Here is a 25,416-nt window from a genome sequence, read left to right as displayed (position 1 = left end):
CTTTATCTCTTAGCACTTTGTCTTCTAGCGCTTATACTATGTGGATATAATTGTGTTTGTATATGTATTATTAAAGCATCTATCCCCTGATCCCTTGTATATTTTAATATCTCAGTCCCTTCATGGTCCTAGATAACCACTCAGACTATCATTTAGAAATAATAATAACCTACTTACTTTTGGTAAGTTTGGAGGGGGTAATCTAGATAATTTTAACAGTTGAACGGTTTATAGCATTATATTGGAGGGGCACACAACAATAGGCCTGCGCACCACAAGACAAACCAGTCTCTTTTTAACCCTACCCTAATTCAAAACCTAACCCTAGCCCGTGCCATTGTTGTGGTGACCCTCCACCGTTGTAAATGCTTTTCACATTGGATGTTCGCTGCCTACTGGGGACCCAGGTTTGTGCCCACCGAGAAAACAATTATGTTTCCACTGTGATTAACAACTCTTTCCACAACAGAACCACACCAAAGGAGTCCAACACCAGAACAATATGGAACCCCAATCACAATGCCCATTTCCTCTGTCATTTAATTTGGTTTATTTCTTTGATTTTGTCTCATTGTGCCACAGGGAACCTCACAGATGCCAAACAGCTAACCAAATAAAATACATAGAGTGACAGACACATGATCTGAAAGAAGTGGTAGAATTTATAGTGAGTAGGGTCAGAATAAGGACAGAACAGGGTCATAATAGGGAAAGATAGGAACAGTAGAGAATAGGGCCAGAATAGGGAAAGATAGGGAAAACTTTAGGGTTAACAATTAGCATCACAGTCACTGGGTGTACACAGTTGTCAGGTGGGACTTGCACTTGCATTCTGGTACCCAGCGGGGATCGAACCCACAACCATGGTGTTGGGGGAGCTGTGATCTGATAGTTGAGCCACAAAGGATCCTGATGATCAACAGAAATGGCAATGGTTTCACTATTCCCCACTCTTTACGGCAGTGATTTTCATAGCAGAAAATAACAGGGAGATATATACTTATATATTATATCTAAATCAACTTAGAAGGCCTTAAATATTCCCCACCCCTTTTCTCTCTCTCTCTCTCTCTCTCTCTCTCTCTCTCTCTCTCTTCTCTCTCCATTAGAAACTCCCACAGATTTTCCCTCCATATTTTCTACCAATGAGCAGTCTTTAAGATTTAGATTCAAATTCAAAAGTGGCCAATAGAATAGACACAGTCAGGTATTAGCCTATAGGAAGGATACTCAGAACAGAGTAGAGTGAGTGACAACAGATTCAACCAATGAAAATCAAGGAATAGATATTCAAGCACTTGGAGCAGTGGGAAGGTCTTCCCCTTTCCAACTGACCCCCCTTTTTAAGCACTGGGGTGTTTCCCACTAGAAAAAAATACCCTCTGAAGAAGCAGGAATACTGCGAAACGTTAGGGATTTTTAACGGGACAACACAGCGGGCATCAAATTGGAGAAAGGGTTTTGATAATACTGTTTGATTTGTTTTTTTAACTATAAATATAATAAAAGTTACGTTTTAATTAAAGATGTGGAGGGTTTTAGAGTAACGGGAAAAACAATCCAACTGGAGAATTTGCAGTCCAAACTGCAAACTAGAACTTTTCAATCTGCGCATCTGAGCCCACAGAGTTGGATAACATCTACCCCAGGAGTGACAAAAAGACATCAAGGAACTGGCTACAACATCTACAGCCTCTACCTCCATATTCAACCCCCAGACTCAACCTCCATCTCTAACCCCAGCCTCAACAACAACAAGGCGAGTTGGATAACATCTACCCCAGGAGTGACAAAAATACATCAAGGAACTGGCTACAACAACTACAGCCTCTACCTCCATCTTCAACCCCCAGACTCAACCTCCATCTCTAACCCCAGCATCAACAACAACAAGGCGGTGAGAACCACACTGAGCAGTACAGCGTCTCGTGCTGCTCGGAAATCCACATCTTGCATTAAAACATACACCCACCCGGTTGTTGCACGCTGTCCTGCCCCTACTAGTGAGAGACACCCACCCCAACAAGTATAGGCAGCCATGCAGCCCCTTATGAGTATAGTAACGCAGCAACGTAGCAATAGAGACACAACAACCCCTCACCAATGAAGTCTCACAACCCCTTAACAATAGAGTCCCACACCCCCCTCCCAGCAGACAGCCACGCCTAAACCAACCCCGATGAAGCTACCAGGCAAGCCTCCAAACTGTACTTCAAGTTGATACAGGCCATCCATCATAAGGAAGTCATTGATAAAGCCATTTCAGACAAAAGGTTCCCTAAGCGGCATGATGAGACAGGTGAACAGACTCACCAATTTTATCAAGCCATCTTCACCCACAGATCACACTGCAGCCCAAGTACTACAGAACACACAGCAATGGATGAACAATAACATGAACATATTACAAATACACTACCAGTCAATTATCCAATCACTCACACAACCACCCAACACATTCAACCCTCTTGCACTGTACATAGCTGTGGGCTGGGCACAGAAGAGATACACACATAAACTGACATACACCACCATCACTACAGTTGAAACATTTTTGAACATTCCCCTAGAAACTCACTTTAGACAACCCCCTAGGGCTACCCTGTCTCACCCCACCACAGAGCCCCTCTTCCCCTCATCCTCAGCCTCTCCCCAGCCAATAACCACATTGGCTACCGGTCAACTGGCGCCACGACAGAACCCCTGGCATAAAGCCTCAGCTCAAGCCGAGGTCCTACCACAGATGAGTTCTGTGCCCACCACCCTAGCGCCAGCTGCCTACTCATCCTCAATGGAGGATTTCCCTCCTCTACCCAAGCTCCCTCTTCTAGCCAAGCCCCAGGCCTCTTACAAACGGTCACTCTCATTGGGGCCACGCCCTGCCCTAGCACAGTGCTCTTCAACTAAGAACCCCATTCCTCAGCATCCTCTTCCTCAGAAACAATCTTCTACCGAGAGAGGGATCCGTACCTCAACACCCTCATCCCCCATTGCTCCTTCGCAGACACTGATAGATGTTAGCAACATCGCTCCAACCAACCCCCCATCACATTCTAAGAACAACACGGCACCCACTCCACCTACCTCTCCCAAATCAAAAGGAGAGGAGATTATGAGAACCCCCACCTCCACTTCCCCTCACAGCCCACAGAGATTAAACAACCTACTTACCACTCAGGAGCACAGCATACCTAGCATTATGGGTCCCCCATCCCCCACCATAGACTCCAATCCTGAACTCACAACCATGAGGTCCCTTAATTTAATCCAGACCCCAGTTGAGTTCCACCATAGGGCTTGCAGCCAGCAAGGACCCCTTGGGGTCACAGCAATACTCCCCAATCCATTGGCTAGCACTCCTACTACCAAGCTATATAAATATAGCAATGTTTCTGTCAAGGTCTTGGACAGGATTTCACCTCTATCTTTCTCACCAACAGGAGGCGCCAGATCAGGGGGTAAGACTAGGACTGGGCAGCTCCAGGGGCAAATGACGATTGATTCGTCAAAGAATGGGCAACACCCCAAAAACATCCAATCTGAGCCCTCCCAAAAAGACAGCATGCCACTGCCAGTCCAAGACCCCTGTATAACTGGCGCCTCAATACACCCACCCCAGTCTCAATCACAGCCCCAGCCTCAGCCACAATCCCAGCATCAACCCCCATTCCCAGCAACCCTACAGAAACCATTATATCACAAAGCCAGACCAAAATACAAGGTGGTGGATTGGAATTTTCAGGAAACAAACCCATACTGGTGTTGGGAGACTCCAATGTAAACAGAATCCCTCCATTCCACAACCCAGACATACAAGTGGACAGCTACCCCGGGGCAACTTTTTATCATTTCATAAAGGTCCTGGAGAAAACAGAGGTTCACGTGGACACCAGTATGGTGGTTCTCTCGGTGGGCATAAACAATATGGATAATGACCCATATAAAACCTCAATTAAGCAGATTTCAGCAATGCATAAGGAAGCCAGAGTTACTTTCCCCTAACGCAATCATCTACATCCCCATTATTAACCACTCACACCTCCTTTCACCAGACCAGAAACGAAACCTTAAAGTTATTAATGGTTACATCGCTACACATTGCCCATTTCTCTTGGAGATACCCCATGACACATTTCACACAACAGCAGACCGGATACACTGGACAACAACCACAGCAGCTCTCATTTTTGAAAATTGGTGTGATCAGTTAAATTTATAATAGGGTCTAACCACAACTTGGAACAACCAAGCTGCACAATTTTGATTTCTCCCCAACCCCCTTCCCCCCCCCCTCCCTACCTCCTCCAGTTCCTTCCTTAGGATCCTCCAGTAGAGGTGGCAGTTCCCCCCTCCTTATCCAACATCATGAACTTGTCAAAGTCTTTTCAACTTACAGCACCGCAGGCCCAACTCCTGGAGAGAGGGTTGTCATTCATTCCCCGTCCAATCAAATTCGACTGGGAGGAACTTCATAGGGACACTCACAAATACCATAGACGACTCAAACTTCTCGACTATTTTGACTATCGGACAAATGACAACTACGTACCATTCACCCTTCCTTCGACCTGGGAACCTAAACTGTCCCAGGTAGACGGGAGGGGTCCAGAATCTAATCAGAGCGGACAAAGACACCCTTCACAACTCCACACCCAGGCAGATAGACAGGACAACCTCACTAGTATAGAGAGACAAGCCATAAAAGAACTTATAAACAACCCTCACTAATATTGAAACCAGCAGATAAGGGATCAAAAACAGTGATCCTAGAAAAACACCAATACACATATGAGGCAAACAGACAGTTATCCAACACCAAGTACTATGTACCTATAGAAGACAGCCTACAACCACAGACTCAGACTAAGCTACGCCGAATCATACAAACACTTTATGATAAACGGTACATCAATAAGAAACAACGAGACTTTCTATTTGGACCAGACACCCCACGACCCAGACTGTTTTACCTACTTTGTAAAATTCACAAGGAACCAGACACCTGGACAATTCCCCATGAAGTTCCTCCTGGCAGGCCCATCGTATCAGACTGCAATAGTGAATCATACAACATAGCTCAATATATTGACCATCATATCAACCCTCTCTCCACTAGACACCCCAGCTACCTCAGAGACACTTACCACTTCCTTGAGAAGATTAAACCCATAGTTGTTCCCTCCCAAACATACATATTCACTATAGACATTGATAGCTTATACACCAACATAAATACAGCAACAGGAATACAGACGGTTAGAAATCTACTCCATGCACACCCAGATAGGAATAGACCAGACAATGAATTACTACAATTATTAGAAATTAGTCTCACACACAACGATTTTATATTCAATGATAGGCACTACTTGCAGGTGGAGGGAACGGCTATGGGGAAGAAATTTGCCCCTGCATATGCAAACATCTACATGGCTGAATGGGAGAGAGAGGCATTGGCCAAGTGCCCACATCAACCCTACATTTTTATTACAGATTTCTAGACGACATCATAGGAGCCTGGCCTCATGACATCCAACTATTCACTGAATTCATCAGCATTCTCAACAGTCATCACCCGTCCATTAAGGTTAAATACACAATAGATCCATGTGAAGTACATTTCTTGGATACCACAGTATTCTTTAATCAGATAAATCAATCCCAAAAAACATTACTCACTAAAGTCTATTTCAAACCAACAGATACACATGCTCTACTCCATAAACAGAGTTATCATCCCAAACATACATTTAAAGGCATCGTCAAATCCCAAATTATACGGTTCCATAGGATATCCTCCTGTAAACAGGATCTGGACACAGCAATTCAAACACTATTTCATGCACTTAGACAAAGAGGCTACTCAAAACGATACCTCAGAACCATAAAAACCAGTACCTTGGCGGCCCTCTCTCCCATTCAGCTAACACACCCACAAAACACAAGTCTGTCAATCACTCTTTCGGACCACAACTTTCATTACACAGGTTCTGGAGGCACTTCCAAATCCCCCCCTTCCCCTGACCTTAACCCTGACCCTAACCTTAACCCTTACCCTAACCCGGGTTCATATCCTGCTCCCGCCCCTGACCCTAACCTTAACCCTTACCCTAACCTGGGTTCGTATCCTGTTCCAACTCCTTACCCTAACCCCAACCCTAACCCTAACCCTAACCCTACTCCTAACCCTAACCCTAACCTTAACCCTTACCCTAACCTGGGTTCGTATCCTGCTCCCGCCACTGACCCTAACCTTAACCCTTACCCTAACCCGGGTTCGTATCCTGTTCCAACTCCTAACCCTACCCCCAACCCTACTCCTAACCCTAACCCTACCCCCAACCCTACTCCTAACCCTAACCCTAACCCTACTCCTAACCCTAACCCTACCCCCAACCCTACTCCTAACCCTAACCCCAACCCTAACCCTAACCCTAACCCTACCCCCAACCCTACACCTAACCCTACTCCTAACCCTAACCTTAACCCTTACCCTAACCTGGGTTCGTATCCTGCTCCCACCCCTGACCCTAACCTTAACCCTTACCCTAACCCGGGTTCGTATCCTGTTCCAACTCCTAACCCTACCCCCAACCCTACTCCTAACCCTAACCCTACCCCCAACCCTACTCCTAACCCTAACCCTAACCCTACTCCTAACCCTAACCCTACCCCCAACCCTACTCCTAACCCTGACCCTAACCTTAACCCTTACCCTAACCCGGGTTCGTATCCTGTTCCCACCCCTAACCCTACTCCTAACCCTAACCCCACCAAAACCCCCCCCTCTCAGAATCACAACCTTCTCTCCTCCTCTGATTCCTCTTCCAATCAGCAGACAATCCTTATCCCCTTAGTCACTACATTCTCCCATAGGATCAGACCGCTACATCAGGCATTCAAACATAATTTTCTCATTACTCAACAGGCATACACACCCTTCCAGCCATATAGAATTATCTCAGCATTCAGAAGGAATAAGAGTCTCAAAGACGTCCTAATCAAAGCAAAATACAGCACTAAGCCCCCCACAACCACCCAAACCTCACACGGCCCACTTCAAACCAAGAAAATTCATTTCAAATCCACACAGCAAGACCTCCACTCCAGTTCTAGACTCTATCTCACTCAACACTCCAAATGTCATTTATATAATTACCTGTACATTATGCAAAAAACACTACATCGGGGAAACTCAGTATACAATAGAAACTAGACTTAAACAACATCTATACAACATCAAACGGGCCCATCTACACACAGAACTAGTCACTCATTTCCAGGATCACCCCATCACTTACCTCAATATATCCGACTACAGTCATGTTCTGGGTGGACCAGTGGGCGGCAGCAGTGGAACGTGGGTGGATAAGAGATCTTCAAACAATTACACCCACCGGTCTGAATGAGCGTTTTTAACCAGTTAGATGGGATCAATCGAAAGGGATAGCACTTGTTTACAGGGATCTCAAGGAGGTGAAAGAAGGATGCACTATTCAAACAAAAATAAAGTTTAAGTGGGTTTGTCTAATATTTAATATTTGCATGCTTATCTTAAATAGTTTTATTCCTTCCTTTTTTAGGTATTTGATTTTGTTTTGACATTTTAGCACTTTATCTCTTAGCACTTTGTCTTCTAGCGCTTATATATGTGGATATAATTGTGTTTGTATATGTATTATTAAAGCATCTATCCCCTGATCCCTTGTATATTTTAATATCTCAGTCCCTTCATGGTCCTAGATAACCACTCAGACTATCATTTAGAAATAATAAACCTACTTACTTTTGGTAAGTTTGGAGGGGGTAATCTAGATAATTTTAACAGTTGAATGGTTTATAGCATTATATTGGAGGGCACACAACAATAGGCCTGCCGACCACAAGACAAACCAGTCTCTTTTTAACCCTACCCTAATTCAAAACCTAACCCTAACCTAACCCCTAACCCTAACCCTAACCCTAACTCTAACTCTAACTCTAACTCTAACTCTAACTCTAACCCTAACCCTAACCCTAACCCTAACCCTAAACCCTAACCCTTCCAGACAGGTTCACAGCAAGAGGACCATCAGGGTAAGGTAGCAATGGCAAATGGAAAAGACACGGGCCCTGGGACAGAACCAATACTGGAACCTGGAAAAAAGGAGAAACTCTTTTATCCCACATGTCATTCTAGAACTGAAAGGAAAATAAATGATTGGAGTATTGAGATTAAAAAGCCCGTGGTCTTTATTGGGGATTCCAACCTTGCGCGCATTTCTAGTTTCACTGACACTAATACACAGATAGATAGTTTTCCGGGAGCAACCTTCAGACATATTGCAGGAGTGATAGGCAAGTTGGAGAAACAGCAAAACACACAGAAGGTTGTTCTATCAGTGGGTCTTGTTAACGGCTTGAACCAGCAGTATACCACTGCAGTCAAGCAGTTGCAACAGCTACTGAATAAAGCAGGTGAAGTTTTTCCTCATGCACAGGTTTATGTTCCTATCATACATTTTTTCAGATGAGCTTCCATGGGAAAAGCAGGAGGTACTGAATCAATTGAACAAGTATATTCAGAAAGAATTGTAGGGAACTATTGGATCTGAATAAACTTAGATTTCACACAGTGCAGGACGACCCAATACATTGGAGACCAGATACAGCTGTAAACATTTTTAATCACTGGCTAGACCAGTTAAACTATTAAGAGGGGAAGAGTGTATTGGTATTACTCCCCAGCACTCTAATGTACTTAACTTATCGACTACTTTTAGACTTACAGCGGCAGAACAGCAACTTCTGGAGAAGGGTCTTATGTTTATCCCGACACCCACTAAGATAGATCGCATGGAGCTCAGGAGGGATCTGCATACCTATCATAGAAAATTAAAATTACTTGATCATTTTAATTATAATACTGATAACCAAAGAATACCATTTATTGGTCCATCACATTGGGAGCCTAAGTTAGAGGGAGTGTCCAATACGATGCAGACTTTAATTCAAAGAGACTCTACCTCTTTTAGTACATTTAGGTTTTATATGGCAGGGAAAGATAATCTTACAAAACAAGAACGTAAATCCTTAAAATCCTTAAGTAAGAATTCCAACATAGTTATAAAACCAGCGGATAAAGGATCAAAGATTGTTATTTTGGATAAAACACAGTATCTGATCGAGGCGAAAAGGCAATTGAGTAATTCTAAACATTATAGACCACTGACTCATTTATTGCAGCAGGAGACCCAGAGACAAATTAGGCAGATTTTAGGAGAACTTTATGAGAATAATTACATTACAGACAAACAAATGTTTTACCTATTTGGACCAGATACCCCACGTCCCAGACAATTTTATTTGTTGCCTAAAATCCACAAACCTCCTGAGACTTGGACCATTCCTTCTGAGGTTCCATGTGGTAGGCCGATTGTATCGGACTGTGGCTCGGAATCGTATAGAATAGCAGAGTATTTAGATTATTTTATAAATCCTCTGTCACGGAAACATCAAAGTTTCATTAAAGACACGTATGAATTTGTGACAAAATTGAAAGAAATTAGTGTGCCTCAAGAAACTGTGTTTTTTTCAATTGATATTGACTCATTGTATACCAACATTGACACCAAGTTGGGTCTTAGAGCGATCAAAAACATCTTCCATAAATATCCAGACCTAGATAGACCAGATGGGGCTTTACTACAACTATTGGAACTCAGTTTAACAAGAAATGACTTTGAATTTAATTCTAATTGGTTTCTTCAAATCCATGGTACAGCTATGGGAAGAAGTTTGCCCCGTCCTATGCCAATATTTATATGGCAGAATGGGAACAATCAGCCTTCCCCAAATGTATAAAGCTTCCAATTTTGTATTTACGGTATCTAGATGATATATTTGGGTTATGGACACATTCACTTTCAGATTTTATGGAATTTGTGAAGATTCTGAATACACATCATCCGTCAATTACGATTAAACACAATGTTCAGCCGGAGCGAATAGAATTTTTGGACACCGAGGTATTTTTTGTAGAGGGGAATGATAACCTGAAGCGATTAGCAACAAAGGTTTATTTTAAACCTACGGACACCCATTCCCTCTTACATAAATCCAGTTTTCATCCAAAACACACCTACAGGGGGTTGATAAAGTCGCAGCTTATTAGATTTAATAGGATTTGTACACAGGAAAAACATGTCAAGGAGGCTATAGGAATTCTTTTTAAGGCTCTCAGACCCAGAGGATACTCAAAACGTTTCCTCCGCACTATAAGAGCAGAGGTGAACAATATGTCTGTAACGGAACCTATATGTGGGAGGACTAGTAATGATGGATGCATTATTCCATTTGTCACCACATATTCACAGTCTTCTATGAGGTTTAACTCCATAGTGAAGGATCATTTTGAGCAGACGAGGGAGGAGGTGGAGATTCTCCAACAGTTCAGAGTAATATCAGCATATCGGCGAAATAAAAATTTGAAAGATGTGCTGGTACACTCTGGTTTCAGGGAGAAGCCGGGGGGAGTGGATCACATTTTAGACAAGTTAAATACATTCAGAATAAATGGTCGGGTCTAGGGGGCTCCAGTATGGGAGGTATTTCAATTGAAGACCACCAACATTGTATATGGAATTGAATGTCTACAATGTGGAAAACTGTATATTGGAGAAACTAGGAACTCCTTGGAAGCCAGACTCAAACAACATCTCTATCATATAAGTAAGAGTCGGTTAAAAGCACACTATACATCCACTTTAGATCCCATCCAGTAGCTCAGTTAAGAATAGCAGGGTTGGAATCTAACCAGGGGTGGTCGCTAAAACACAGACAGATCAAGGAGCGGTGTTGGATAAAAAATTGGGTACTTGTAATCCTAAAGGCCTTAATGAAAAGTATTAGAGACCTAAACTTTTCTAACTCTGACCTGAACACTAACCTGAACCATCCCAACCCCAGTTTACTTTAACTATAACCCCAACCCTAATCCAAAACTTAACCTTAACCTTGATTATAACCTTAATCCTAACCTTAACCGGAGCAATTTCAATTCTAGCTCTAACTTTAAACCCAATCCTAAACCTAACCTTAACTCTGATCATAACCCTAACCCCAGTCTCAAACTTAACCACAAGCCTAATCCTTTGGTTTACCCTAACTATAACCCTAACCTTGATTGTATCCTTAATTCTAAACCCAACCCAACCCTGACCTTAACCTCACCTTTAACTGGAGCAATTTCAACCTAACTCTAACCTTAACCCTAACCCTAATCCTAACCTTAACTTTGATCATAACTTTAACCCTAACTCCAGCCTCAAACCTAACCCCAAACCTAACCCCTTGGTTTACCCTAACTATAATCCTAATCTTAAACCTAACCTTAACCTGGATTGTAATCTTAATCCTAACCTGAATCCTAACCTTAACCTCACTTTTAATTGGAGCAATCCTAACCCGAACTCTGATCTTAACCTGAACCCTAACCTTAACCTCACCTTTTACTGGAGCAATCCCAACCCTAGCTCTAACCTTAACCCCCATCCTAAACCTAACCTTAACCTTGATCATAACCTTAACCCTAACGCAAGCTTCAAACTTAACTTGAACCCTAAGTCCAACCTCTTGGTTTACCCTAACTATAGCCCTAACCTTGATTGTAACTCTAATCCTTGCTCGAACCCTAACCTTAACCTTACCTGAAACTGGAGCAATCCCAACCCTAGCTTTAACCTTAACCCTAATCCTAAACCTAATCTCAACCCGGATAATAACCTCAGTTCTAATCCTAACCCCAATCACAATCCTAATCTTAACCCCCACCTCAATCCCTGAACCTGACCCCCGATACCAACCTTAATTTGAACTTAAGCCTCAAATCTAACCTTAACCCCTAACCCCTTGGGACTTAAAAGTGGATATCAGGAATTCCACAGGTCTGAAACAAAAGTATGAGAGCCTAATTTTAACCTTGACACTGACAATCTTAATCGGTACTTTAAATTATAACCTGGCTTCATAAAGATGTATTCTGAGGAGCCTGGGAATTAGAGGGTATGTATTGTTTGGGTAGTGTCTGGGTGTTTATCCTCTTGGAGGAAAAGGTTACTCTTATCTGTTCTTTTTCAGGGATAAACCATAACATCTTTCTTTGGGGTATATCTCCCAATTTCCTGTAGGACTATGATGTATCAATAGGAGAAATAGAATTAGAGAACATGTGCCCGTGTATTTGGTCCTCTTGAAGGGGCAATTTTCTCTTAAACCTAACCCGCCAGAGCCCTGTTCTCCTCCTCCTAATTAGATACTTTTACCCAGAGAAACTTGAATCTCATATATCAGGAGCACTTTTATATTATAATTGGAACCTTGTTAATATGTAAATTATTTTTGTTTTATTAAAGTTGTCTCTTTATATTTTTCTTTTTTTCTTTTTTTGTCTTGTGTGTTTTGGCCCTGTTTTCTTTTGATTCATTTATTTGGAATTTCTTTAGAGGTCTTCTTGTAGTGGGGAACGATGTCATAACAAAACCACATTTTCCCTTCATGTAGATTGGTTTATACAAGGAAGGTGAAAAAACAATGGGAAATTTGTAGAATTAAGGACAGGGGCCTGTTGCACAAAAGTAGAATTAAGACATCCGGGATAAATGACTCAGCTGAGCTCAATGAAGCCAAAACATGTGCGTCCAGGCTTAATTGGTTGCACAAAGACCAAGCCAGGATGAGCAGACACGGATTCATTAAGCCAGGTGAAACCAATCCTGGATAGGTGCGCGCTCACGGCTCACTCAAATAGACCCCGCCACAGATCACAGATTAACTGATTTACCATGGCAACTGGAGCCGCGTACTTTTCCCCGTCGGAAGCACAAATCCTCATGGAGGCATACGAGGAGGTAAAAGATATAATTAAGAAGAAAGGCAACACCGCCACAGTGATAAAGCAAGAGAAAAAGCGTGGCAAAGTATTGCAGACCGCCTGAATGCGTAAGTAGTGCACAATTACACACTCACCGCTCCGCTGAAACATCACAATTACAATTCAAATATTTAATTCACATCTCCAAAAATGCAGTTGTACTGTAATTATGAAACGGTTAAATTTTTAATTGAAATGCACTGCAGATATGAGTGAAATTATGTAAAGTAACTCCATCACACTGTATAAAGCTATGATAAATTTTTTGATATTTTTACTGAAAACAAGACAAAAATACCAAGTAATTTTTTGCAGTGTGACTCCATTAAATGTGTGTGTGTGTGTGTGTGTGTGTAGATTAAACATGAACGGGCCAAAACGGACATGGCAGCAGGTCAAAATCAAATACAAGAACATTCTGCAGAATGGTATGGTCCCTGACTAATATTTAACAAAGCACAAGCATATATTGTACCCAGAAGGTGCCTGCTCACACATTGTCTGTACTGTTTTAGCAGTGAAAAGAATACCCACAGACAAGGCACGGGTGGTGGGTCACCAAAGGCTGACCTTACCCCAGCAGAGGACATGGCCTTGGAGCTAAATAAAGGCAGGCCCGTCTTAGAGGGGATCCCTGGGGGGAAAAGAGACGAGCATAGGTTCCTCCCAAGATGCCACCCGCTTCATTCAAGGTATGTCCTTCCATCTCTACATGGGATACAACCACATTCATATTGAATCAATTTGGACTGTCTGACTTTGGTTTACCTATTGCCTTGCAGTGTCTGGCAGCACTGTGTTCCTGTTAGAGCCACCAGCACAAGCACCAGACGATGCTGATCCAGTGAGTACTCCATCAAAGGCATACTGTAGGCCTGGCATGTCTTGTCTACTAGCTTCAATATGAATCCGATTAAATGTGATAGGGTGAAGGCCCCAGTGCAGCAGCAACAGCACATGATGGAGACGATGATGAGGAGGAGACCATCTCTCTGGATTCCAGAAGGCATGAGGTATCATGTTAAGACTGTGAAAGTACTATTTACTCTACAATGGTGAGGAGTCCTCATCAAAATCAAAAAATCTAATTTCTTTTACAGGACCCAGATGCTATACAGTGGGAAAACCAGCCTGGCAACATAGTGCGTATTAATAAAAGGGACACCACATCCTGCCAAATTCCAGCTGCGCTAATTGTATTGTGTTCACAGAGCTCACAAGCTATCAGAAAGTTGTATGGCAACCACCTCCGGCGCCAAATAGAACTGGCAGACATAGACATTCAGTACAAGAAGAAAAAGATGGAAAATCTTGCACTGGAGTCCGAAATAAAAAAGAGGACAATTAGGAAACTGGACCTTGAAATAAAAAAAACTTGAGAGGGAGGTGAGATATGCCTTCAATGTACACTGTATGCTAACTGTAACACAAATGTATTAATCATTATTTTTCTTTCCTCCCCCAGCTCCAAGAAGATGACACAGCTCAAAATAAAAATTAGGTATATTCTCGTAAAGTCAAGTGAGCCATGACATATGAGCTCTTATTGTGAGCACACAGGACGGTGGCATCTTTCTAAGGTTTTTTTATTTTCCCAGCAATCAGTACAACCAAGTCATCGTTATAAGGCATCGCCCTCTTTTGCCCACCCCCCAGCACCAGGTGTGGCCACTAGCCTATATGAAGGCCCAAAATTGTGTGTTCCTTTCTGCTCTGACAATGGCATGCCCATTCGTGCGAGATGTGGTGGATGAAGAAGCACTTGTGCTGAGGAGAGCCTTCAGGCGAGAAAGGGTCTTCAGGGACCGGTTGGACCCACTGGCCTTCCCTGATGACCATCTATTGAAAGATACAGGTTTTCTGCAGATGGCATCAGGTATCTATGCAGACTACTGGGTCCCAGGATTAAGCACCGCACTGCACGGAGCCATGCACTGAGTGTGGAGCAAATGGTTTGTGTGGCCTTGCGCTTTTTTGCTAGTGGAGCCTTCCTGTACTCAGTGGGGGATGCAGAACAGCTGAACAAGGCCACAATTTGCCGCACAATAAGGAGTGTGTGTCTGGCTATCAAAGCATTAGCAGATGTCTTCATCTCCTTCCCTGGCCACAGAAGACTCTGTGACATCAAAGAGGAGTTCTATAGGATTGCAGGTAAGAGGATCTACAAATTACAGGACAACTGTTAACACATAGTAGGATACTCATTACTTTGTGTGACAGGTTTCCCCAATGTCATTGGTGCAGTGGACTGCACACGCATAAGGATAAAAGCCCCCTCAGGTGCCCATGAGGCCGACTTTGTGAATAGGAAATCCTTTCACAGCATTAATGTTCAGGTGAACATAACTTTTTGATATTGTCCATTGCGAACACTCTGCATTGCCAGTGATGTGCATTGATTGGTGTAATATTCCTCATCTTATGATTTCAGATGGTCTGCAATGCTGACTGTGTGATCAGCAATGTTGTGGCAAAATGGCCTGGCTCAGTCCATGACTCCAGAATCTTTCGGGCCTCTGAAATCTATCAGTGCCTATCACAAGGTAAGCCACACAACCCCTATTTATAACCATCATGGCTGTGTCAAGAATATCACTGTGTTTATGAGGTAGTAATGATGAGATTTTTGTGTTGACAGGTGAATTCTCTGGTGTGTTGCTGGGAGACAGGGGGTATGGCTGCCAGCCTTTTCTCCTGACACCTTTCACAGACCCCCAGGAAGCACAGCAGGCCTACAACCATGCCCATGCCAGGACCAGGGCCAGAGTTGAAATGACCTTTGGCCTCCTGAAGGCACGCTTTCACTGCCTTCACAAATTAAGGGTCAGCCCTGTTAGGGCATGTGATATTACTGTGGCTTGTGCTGTCCTCCACAATGTGGCCTGCCTGAGGAAGGAGAGGGCCCCCAGAGTGCCACCAGCCATGGACTGGGACAATCCGGCAATCTTCCCTGATGACGACAGTGGTCGGCTGCTGAGGGACCAATATGTGTTGAATTATTTTAGTTAGTATGTGTGCTTTCAATTTTGGTTAAATATGTCCTGCGGTGGCAGAGGAATTTGGGTTTTTTTGGGGTTCGTTTTTTACGAATTTGGCCTCTTATGATGTTTGTGCGGTATACTGTGTGTAATACAAGGCTGCAGGGAGGCTACTGCATCCATTCATTTGTCTGTTCAGTTGATGTGTATGGATTTGTCCTGCATTTATTTTAGTGTGCAGACATGCAGGGTGTGTTATATACAGACCTTTGAATGTGTATGTATCATTTTGTATAATATGCTTGGATTCTGTGCTTTCCATCTTGTAGAGTCACTGTGACTTCAGTTTCGAAAGGAGCTGATGGTTTACCTGCTTTGTTTTGTCCTTATTCAATAAAAGGAACATAATGTTACACATTGTGTTTTTATATTCATATGGAATGTTATTTGTTTATATGACAGAGTACTAGGGCCACACTGAAGAAAAAAGGATAAAGTCATAAATTTATGAGGCTGGTTCTTTCTGCAGAAAAGCTACATATTGTTTTTACAGTTTTGATACTTATGACAATGTGATACTTAATATTCTGGCACATCAGCATGTCTTTGTTTATGAAACCATACTGAAGTACAATTTCACGAAATGCCCCACATCTGTCATTTTAACAACTGTCCTCCTTTAAAACAACTGGTTACAATATTATGACTTGTGTTTTTTCCCCTCTGTGGCCCTAATATTCTATCATTTTATATATAGCCTTATAGTCTATGGGAAACTGTAAATTATCTAATGATAGCAACATCATCTAAAAATCATTTTTTATCCAAAATCATTGAAATTAATGATCACAAACGTTTAAATAATGACAGTGGGTCTAGTTATATGTGATAACAATGTATAGTGAGCAGTGAAATAACTATTGGTTTCCATTTGTGGTGACTGCTGACTGACATTAGGGATGAGATTAAATAGATCCTGGAATTTAGCCTGGTCTGGAGCAGGCTAGCTCCACAGAATAAATCTCCATGGTAATTTATACCATAACATATCCTCCTGCCCCCTATCCATCTTTAGTGCAACCGGATTACGGATCAATTGAGCCAGGATCACCAAGATATCCTGGCTTAATCCCTTATCCTAGTTTTGTGCAACAGGCCCCTGGTGTGTTGGAGGATATAGGATGGACATAATAGTCCACCAATGGAAGGTCAGGCTTAGTAGCTTAGCCCCTCCCCTCACCCGTTCTCATACTATATGGGCTGGCCTCTTCTCATTTTCTGTCTATTTTCCTCTGAAGAAGCACGAATTGTGCGAAACGTCAGGAACTTTTTCTTCCTAATTTTAAACAATACTCCTTTTATCTTTTTACCTTGAAACAAAAAAGGTTTTGATAATGTGAATCAGAAGAGGATTACTGTATCTCACTATTCTAAAAGGACACCATTTTTCCTACAAACAAAGATAAGCACATGGACCTTTGGAGACTTGGTGGGGATGGTATGGAAGAGCTCTTTTCCGTGTGAGATATCCATTTCTCTGGGTTGGTGAGTACTCCCAAAATCACTGTGTGTACACATGAAGATTTGAACATTTGGAGTGACTTGAAGTGGAACCACTATCAGAATTGAACCATAAAGGAGTGATCACTTTTGAATGGAGTGTTTTTCTCCCACCTGAGTGGGGTTTTTTTTTCTCACCTTTGTGTGTTTTTATGGAGTGACACCTAACCTAAAGTGGTAATTTCCTACGGATCTGGGGTAACCACCAGTTGGCAACGGACAATTATTTGTTGTTGGAGTAAATGAGTTGTGAGTGCTGACCTCTTATCCTTTCTTTATATTGGGTTTTGTTTCATTTGAGTTTTTTATCTAAAATAGGGCTAATTCTTTCTAATTTTTTCTTTTTGTCTTTGGTGTATATATTTTTTTCTTTTTGTCTTTTGTATGTGTGTATATATATAATTTTTTTGGGGTTGATTGGTTCCAATTATATATTGTGGGGGGGATTTTAACCTTTATATGATCCCTTCTTTCAGTTGGGATTTCCAGCAAGGGTTCCTGGTTTTGAACCTTTACCATGGCAGTGCCACTACATAACCGTTTCCAGGCTCTAGTTAGTTTAAATGATGAGGGTGAGTCTACTGGAGAGATTAGGAATGTTTCTTCTTTGCAGGATATAACTTGCACAAAGGGATATTTCAAGGCTCTACAAGCAATTCATCACTCAGAAATATTAGATCATTCTGCAGTTAATCATTCTTTTCCAGCAGGGATGGTAAGACAGGTGAACAAATTGGCGGCCTTTATTAAACCCTCCTCGCCTAACCAACAGACCCTGGCAAAGGTAAAACTTAATACCAGTAGGTGGATGGAGAATAATATGGATATTCTGAGGGAGCATTATGATGGGGTAATTGCCTTATGCATTCAGAATAGCTCAACTTATAATCAAGAAGCTCTAGATAAAGCGGTGATGTGGGCAAAGGCAAGATATAAACACAAATTTACATCTTCGTCAGTAAGTACCTTAAAAAACATGTTGCAAAAACCAATTGACCCGCCGGCCTCTACTAAACTGATAACTTCTCATCAGGCCCATTCCAGTTATGCGGCTGCGGTGACCAGCAAGTCACCAACTGGTAGGGTCTCAATGGGAGCCCAGGCCCACAGGGACTTTGGAATATGCAGGAATATCCCAGGGGGCCAGAGTGATACTTCGGTAAGGGACAATATGGTTAATAAACAGGCCTTCAGTAATCCTGTAGATAAATCGATAAACCATAGTCAGACTATCAACAGCAATACCACAGGGCTTGCTGGGGGTATGCAGAGAAGGGAGGTGCAGGTAGAAGTTCATGTTGGGTCTACTTCCCTTTGTAGAGTGGTTCCTTCGACGAGCTCACCTACTAACCAACTATCTCCCCTCTTGTCCTGTCTCACCCCTCGGGAATTAGGTCCTGCAAAGAGTGGCGGGACTAGCTTCAGACTTACCCCAATAACCAGGAAGAGCACGGGGATACCGAATCCCCAAACTCAGCGACCAAGAAACAATTTGGCCGAGCCTAAAGTCCCAGCCTTGACCCTTCCAGGTAGAGAGCCCTCGAATTTACTTTTAACAGTAGAGGCGTTGGAGATTACGGTGAATAACGGCAATGGTCAAAAACTACCATTGAACAATGTGGCTGTTTTGATGGATGACATGGTTTTATCCAATTCTACGACAGGTTCACAGCAAGAGGACCATCAGGGTAAGGTAGCAATGGCAAATGGAAAAGACACGGGCCCTGGGACAGAACCAATACTGGAACCTATAAAAAAGGAGAAACTCTTTTATCCCACATGTCATTCTAGAACTGAAAGGAAAATAAATGATTGGAGTATTGAGATTAAAAAGCCCGTGGTCTTTATTGGGGATTCCAACCTTGCGCGCATTTCTAGTTTCACTGACACTAATACACAGATAGATAGTTTTCCGGGAGCAACCTTCAGACATATTGCAGGAGTGATAGGCAAGTTGGAGAAACAGCAAAACACACAGAAGGTTGTTCTATCAGTGGGTCTTGTTAACGGCTTGAACCAGCAGTATACCACTGCAGTCAAGCAGTTGCAACAGCTACTGAATAAAGCAGGTGAAGTTTTTCCTCATGCACAGGTTTATGTTCCTATCATACATTTTTCAGATGAGCTTCCATGGGAAAAGCAGGAGGTACTGAATCAATTGAACAAGTATATTCAGAAGAATTGTAGGGAACTATTGGATCTGAATAAACTTAGATTTCACACAGTGCAGGACGACCCAATACATTGGAGACCAGATACAGCTGTAAACATTTTAAATTACTGGCTAGACCAGTTAAACTATTAAGAGGGGAAGAGTGTATTGGTATTACTCCCCAGCACTCTAATGTACTTAACTTATCGACTACTTTTAGACTTACAGCGGCAGAACAGCAACTTCTGGAGAAGGGTCTTATGTTTATCCCGACACCCACTAAGATAGATCGCATGGAGCTCAGGAGGGATCTGCATACCTATCATAGAAAATTAAAATTACTTGATCATTTTAATTATAATACTGATAACCAAAGAATACCATTTATTGGTCCATCACATTGGGAGCCTAAGTTAGAGGGAGTGTCCAATACGATGCAGACTTTAATTCAAAGAGACTCTACCTCTTTTAGTACATTTAGGTTTTATATGGCAGGGAAAGATAATCTTACAAAACAAGAACGTAAATCCTTAAAATCCTTAAGTAAGAATTCCAACATAGTTATAAAACCAGCGGATAAAGGATCAAAGATTGTTATTTTGGATAAAACACAGTATCTGATCGAGGCGAAAAAGGCAATTGAGTAATTCTAAACATTATAGACCACTGACTCATTCATTGCAGCAGGAGACCCAGAGACAAATTAGGCAGATTTTAGGAGAACTTTATGAGAATAATTACATTACAGACAAACAAATGTTTTACCTATTTGGACCAGATACCCCACGTCCCAGACAATTTTATTTGTTGCCTAAAATCCACAAACCTCCTGAGACTTGGACCATTCCTTCTGAGGTTCCATGTGGTAGGCCGATTGTATCGGACTGTGGCTCGGAATCGTATAGAATAGCAGAGTATTTAGATTATTTTATAAATCCTCTGTCACGGAAACATCAAAGCTTCATTAAAGACACGTATGAATTTGTGACAAAATTGAAAGAAATTAGTGTGCCTCAAGAAACGGTGTTTTTTTCAATTGATATTGACTCATTGTATACCAACATTGACACCAAGTTGGGTCTTAGAGCGATCAAAAACATCTTCCATAAATATCCAGACCTAGATAGACCAGATGGGGCTTTACTACAACTATTGGAACTCAGTTTAACAAGAAATGACTTTGAATTTAATTCTAATTGGTTTCTTCAAATCCATGGTACAGCTATGGGGAAGAAGTTTGCCCCGTCCTATGCCAATATTTATATGGCAGAATGGGAACAATCAGCCTTCCCCAAATGTATAAAGCTTCCAATTTTGTATTTACGGTATCTAGATGATATATTTGGGTTATGGACACATTCACTTTCAGATTTTATGGAATTTGTGAAGATTCTGAATACACATCATCCGTCAATTACGATTAAACACAATGTTCAGCCGGAACGAATAGAATTTTTGGACACCGAGGTATTTTTTGTAGAGGGGAATGATAACCTGAAGCGATTAGCAACAAAGGTTTATTTTAAACCTACGGACACCCATTCCCTCTTACATAAATCCAGTTTTCATCCAAAACACACCTACAGGGGGTTGATAAAGTCGCAGCTTATTAGATTTAATAGGATTTGTACACAGGAAAAACATGTCAAGGAGGCTATAGGAATTCTTTTTAAGGCTCTCAGACCCAGAGGATACTCAAAACGTTTCCTCCGCACTATAAGAGCAGAGGTGAACAATATGTCTGTAACGGAACCTATATGTGGGAGGACTAGTAATGATGGATGCATTATTCCATTTGTCACCACATATTCACAGTCTTCTATGAGGTTTAACTCCATAGTGAAGGATCATTTGAGCAGACGAGGGAGGAGGTGGAGATTCTCCAACAGTTCAGAGTAATATCAGCATATCGGCGAAATAAAAATTTGAAAGATGTGCTGGTACACTCTGGTTTCAGGGAGAAGCCGGGCGGAGTGGATCACATTTTAGACAAGTTAAATACATTCAGAATAAATGGTCGGGTCTAGGGGCTCCAGTATGGGAGGTATTTCAATTGAAGACCACCAACATTGTATATGGAATTGAATGTCTACAATGTGGAAAACTGTATATTGGAGAAACTAGGAACTCCTTGGAAGCCAGACTCAAACAACATCTCTATCATATAAGTAAGGAGTCGGTTAAAAGCACACTATACATCCACTTTAGATCTCATCCAGTAGCTCAGTTAAGAATAGCAGGGTTGGAATCTAACCAGGGGTGGTCGCTAAAACACAGACAGATCCAGGAGCGGTGTTGGATAAAAAAATTGGGTACTTGTAATCCTAAAGGCCTTAATGAAAAGTATTAGAGACCTAAACTTTTCTAACTCTGACCTGAACACTAACCTGAACCATCCCAACCCCAGTTTACTTTAACTATAACCCCAACCCTAATCCAAAACTTAACCTTAACCTTGATTATAACCTTAATCCTAACCTTAACCGGAGCAATTTCAATTCTAGCTCTAACTTTAAACCCAATCCTAAACCTAACCTTAACTCTGATCATAACCCTAACCCCAGTCTCAAACTTAACCACAAGCCTAATCCTTTGGTTTACCCTAACTATAACCCTAACCTTGATTGTATCCTTAATTCTAAACCCAACCCAACCCTGACCTTAACCTCACCTTTAACTGGAGCAATTTCAACCCTAACTCTAACCTTAACCCTAACCCTAATCCTAACCTTAACTTTGATCATAACCTTAACCCTAACGCAAGCTTCAAACTTAACTTGAACCCTAAGTCCAACCTCTTGGTTTACCCTAACTATAGCCCTAACCTTGATTGTAACTCTAATCCTTGCTCGAACCCTAACCTTAACCTTACCTGAAACTGGAGCAATCCCAACCTAGCTTTAACCTTAACCCTAATCCTAAACCTAATCTCAACCCGGATAATAACCTCAGTTCTAATCCTAACCCCAATCACAATCCTAATCTTAACCCCACCTCAATCCCTGAACCTGACCCCGATACCAACCTTAATTTGAACTTAAGCCTCAAATCTAACCTTAACCCTAACCCCTTGGGACTTAAAAAGTGGATATCAGGAATTCCACAGGTCTGAAACAAAAGTATGAGAGCCTAATTTTAACCTTGACACTGACAATCTTAAATCGGTACTTTAAATTATAACCCTGGCTTCATAAAGATGTATTCTGAGGAGCCTGGGAATTAGAGGGTATGTATTGTTTGGGTAGTGTCTGGGTGTTTATCCTCTTGGAGGAAAAGGTTACTCTTATCTGTTCTTTTTCAGGGATAAACCATAACATCTTTCTTTGGGGTATATCTCCCAATTTCCTGTAGGACTATGATGTATCAATAGGAGAAATAGAATTAGAGAACATGTGCCCGTGTATTTGGTCCTCTTGAAGGGCAATTTTCTCTTAAACCTAACCCTAACCCCTAACCCCTAACCCTAACCCTAACCCTAACCCAACCCCAACCCTAAACCCTAACCCTAACCCTCCTGTACCATAGGAAGCGAGGGAGCAGCAGGAGGAAACTGACAACCTCTGTCTCGGACCAAGAGGTTGGCGTCAGCGACAGCTTCGGGGTGTCGTCCTACCAAGTCGGGGACGCCTCCCCTCTCCAGAAGCGACCCACCTACAGCCAGCCCAGCATCATGCCCCGGAAGCAATTGGTGGTGGTGAAGACAGAGACCCCAGGACGATGACCTGATCGTGGTGTCAGGGGAGGAAGGGCCAGATGAGGAAGAGGAGAGATATTTGGAGTTGGAGAGGGAGAGGACATTCAACATATCTAACATCAGGACTCTGTCTGGAGAGCTGAGTAGCAGAGCGGACCATGAGATGGAGACACAGGTTAGTCAAACCCTTGATGCGAAATGTTCGTCTGTGTCTCTGTGTAGCTCAGTTGGTAGAGCATGGCGCTTGCAACGCCAGGGTTGTGGGTTCGTTTCCCACGGGGGGGGCCAGTATGAAAATGTATGCACTCACTAAGTGTAAGTCGCTCTGGATAAGAGCGTCTGCTAAACGACTAAAATGTAAAATGTAAAAGAATGTATGTGGCTACTTACCATTCTAACTTATCAGGACAACAACTGTCAGTTTCTGTATTTTTTTTTTATTGTTACCTAACTGAATCACTTTCTCTCATAGATGGATTACTGCCAGTCTTCTGAAGACTACCTCAAGTTTGACAGTGGTTTGATGGACCAGACTCCCCCACAGCACCTTCATGACAGCGCTGGTCAGAGTGGTGGCAGAGCCATCTCTGCCCTACTAGGCCATGTCCAGTCTGCTGCTAGAGCTCAGCTCTTTTCCCATAGGCATGCAAGGCAACCAGATCCTCATGTACAGCCAATCCTCTTTAGACTCCTCTCAACCCATAGGAATAGGAGGTGGTATGGCTGGGGCACCATTTAAAGGGACAAACCTGGAGCATGGAGCGGTCCATTTGTCAGCACAGGGGGGTTTGGGCGGTGGCATAGATGGACTGGACGGGGGTGGTGGCGGGAGTTCAGGGAAGGTGTTCATGTGCCACTGTGGAAAGACCTTCACCCACAAGAGCATGCGCGACCGCCACATCAACATGCACCTGGACCTGCGGCCCTTCAACTGCCCGGTCTGCGCCAAGAAGTTCAAGATGAAGCACCAACTGACAGAGCACATGAAGACCCACACGGGGCACAAGCCCTATGACTGCTGCGGCAAGAAGTTCATGTGGCGTGACAGCTTCATGCGGCACCGCGCCCACTGCGAGAGACGTAGCGGGGCCGCTGGCAGGAGCGACGGTGGGGTAACCTCTCAGAGCATGTTGCAGGGTCAAGGTTCTGTGTTTGGTCTGGGGGTCAGCCAAGGTGGGTGTGAGGAGGAAGTGTGTGAGGTTGGTGATAATGATAGTGTCACTTGACCAAACGGGTGAACACCATTTGAGTGTTTAAGACAAGGGGCTTTGGAGAGGTATTCCAATGACCTCTGGAAAGTGCCCCACTTTGGAAAATGGCTATGGACCATTTTACAGTTCAGTGTACTCTTAAATGTCAAGTTTATTCTGTATGACTGTTTTGTGGCACATGCTATGTGTCTAGTAAGAATTGGGTTACTTACAGATCATTCTTTACTCAAACTGCCAATTTCCAATGCATGCCTTGAGAGACAGAGTACTATTAACAGTAGGGTGGCTAAACAAAGCAGTATCCACCATGATTCTGTATGTTTTTACCAAGGTTTTACCTTCTATGAAGGTTGTGGCTATGATATTTTTATTCAGGAGAAAAACTTGTCTAGAGTTAAGAGAAAGACCTGTTGCTTTTAGTGTTTATCTGTTAAATCATGTGGTAGAATGTGTCTCATGATTGCAGCAGTTGAGGAAATTGCATTTGACGTGAGCTTAAACTAATAGTGTATAGTTAAATATTCCCTATTTGATAACTATGTAAGACTAATTTATATACTTTATTTGACTGCCTTAATATAACATACAGTGGGCGAAGGGTCTGGAAATATTGACACCCTTGATAAAAATGACTGTATAAAATACATTTAAATACTGAGCTATATTGTATGCAAAAAAAAAAAGGGCAAATATTATTTTATACTAATACATTTGCTCAGAGAAAGAATTTGTCTAACAAGTAATATTTTTCTTCTAAGAAAGGTAGGGGTAAAATTATTGACATCCCTGTTTTCAATACCTTGCGAGGATAACTGCACTGAGCCTTTTTCTAAAATGTTTTATGAGATTGGAGAACATTGATATCCTTTGTCTGCGCTTATGAACTGCCCTTTTCAATTCAAACCACAGGT

At 42.4% G+C, this 25,416-nt stretch overlaps 1 long non-coding RNA gene and 1 pseudogene across 1 annotated transcript; both read left to right on the top strand.

Annotated features, from left to right (window-relative positions):
- The first annotated feature begins 17,586 nt into the window (after positions 1-17,586).
- Positions 17,587-19,198, top strand: LOC123484890. Its single transcript, XR_006658767.1, has 6 exons — positions 17,587-17,697; positions 17,925-18,020; positions 18,159-18,232; positions 18,482-18,607; positions 18,843-18,977; positions 19,113-19,198. It is a non-coding gene; the product is annotated as an uncharacterized LOC123484890 (long non-coding RNA).
- A 2,334-nt stretch (positions 19,199-21,532) lies between these two features.
- On the top strand, positions 21,533-25,189 carry LOC123484886 (annotated as a pseudogene).
- The last annotated feature ends 227 nt before the right edge of the window (positions 25,190-25,416 follow it).

This window comes from Coregonus clupeaformis, unplaced genomic scaffold, assembly GCF_020615455.1.
Source record: "Coregonus clupeaformis isolate EN_2021a unplaced genomic scaffold, ASM2061545v1 scaf0483, whole genome shotgun sequence".
NCBI lineage: Eukaryota > Metazoa > Chordata > Actinopteri > Salmoniformes > Salmonidae > Coregonus > Coregonus clupeaformis.
This window is presented reverse-complemented; position numbering and strand designations above follow the sequence as displayed.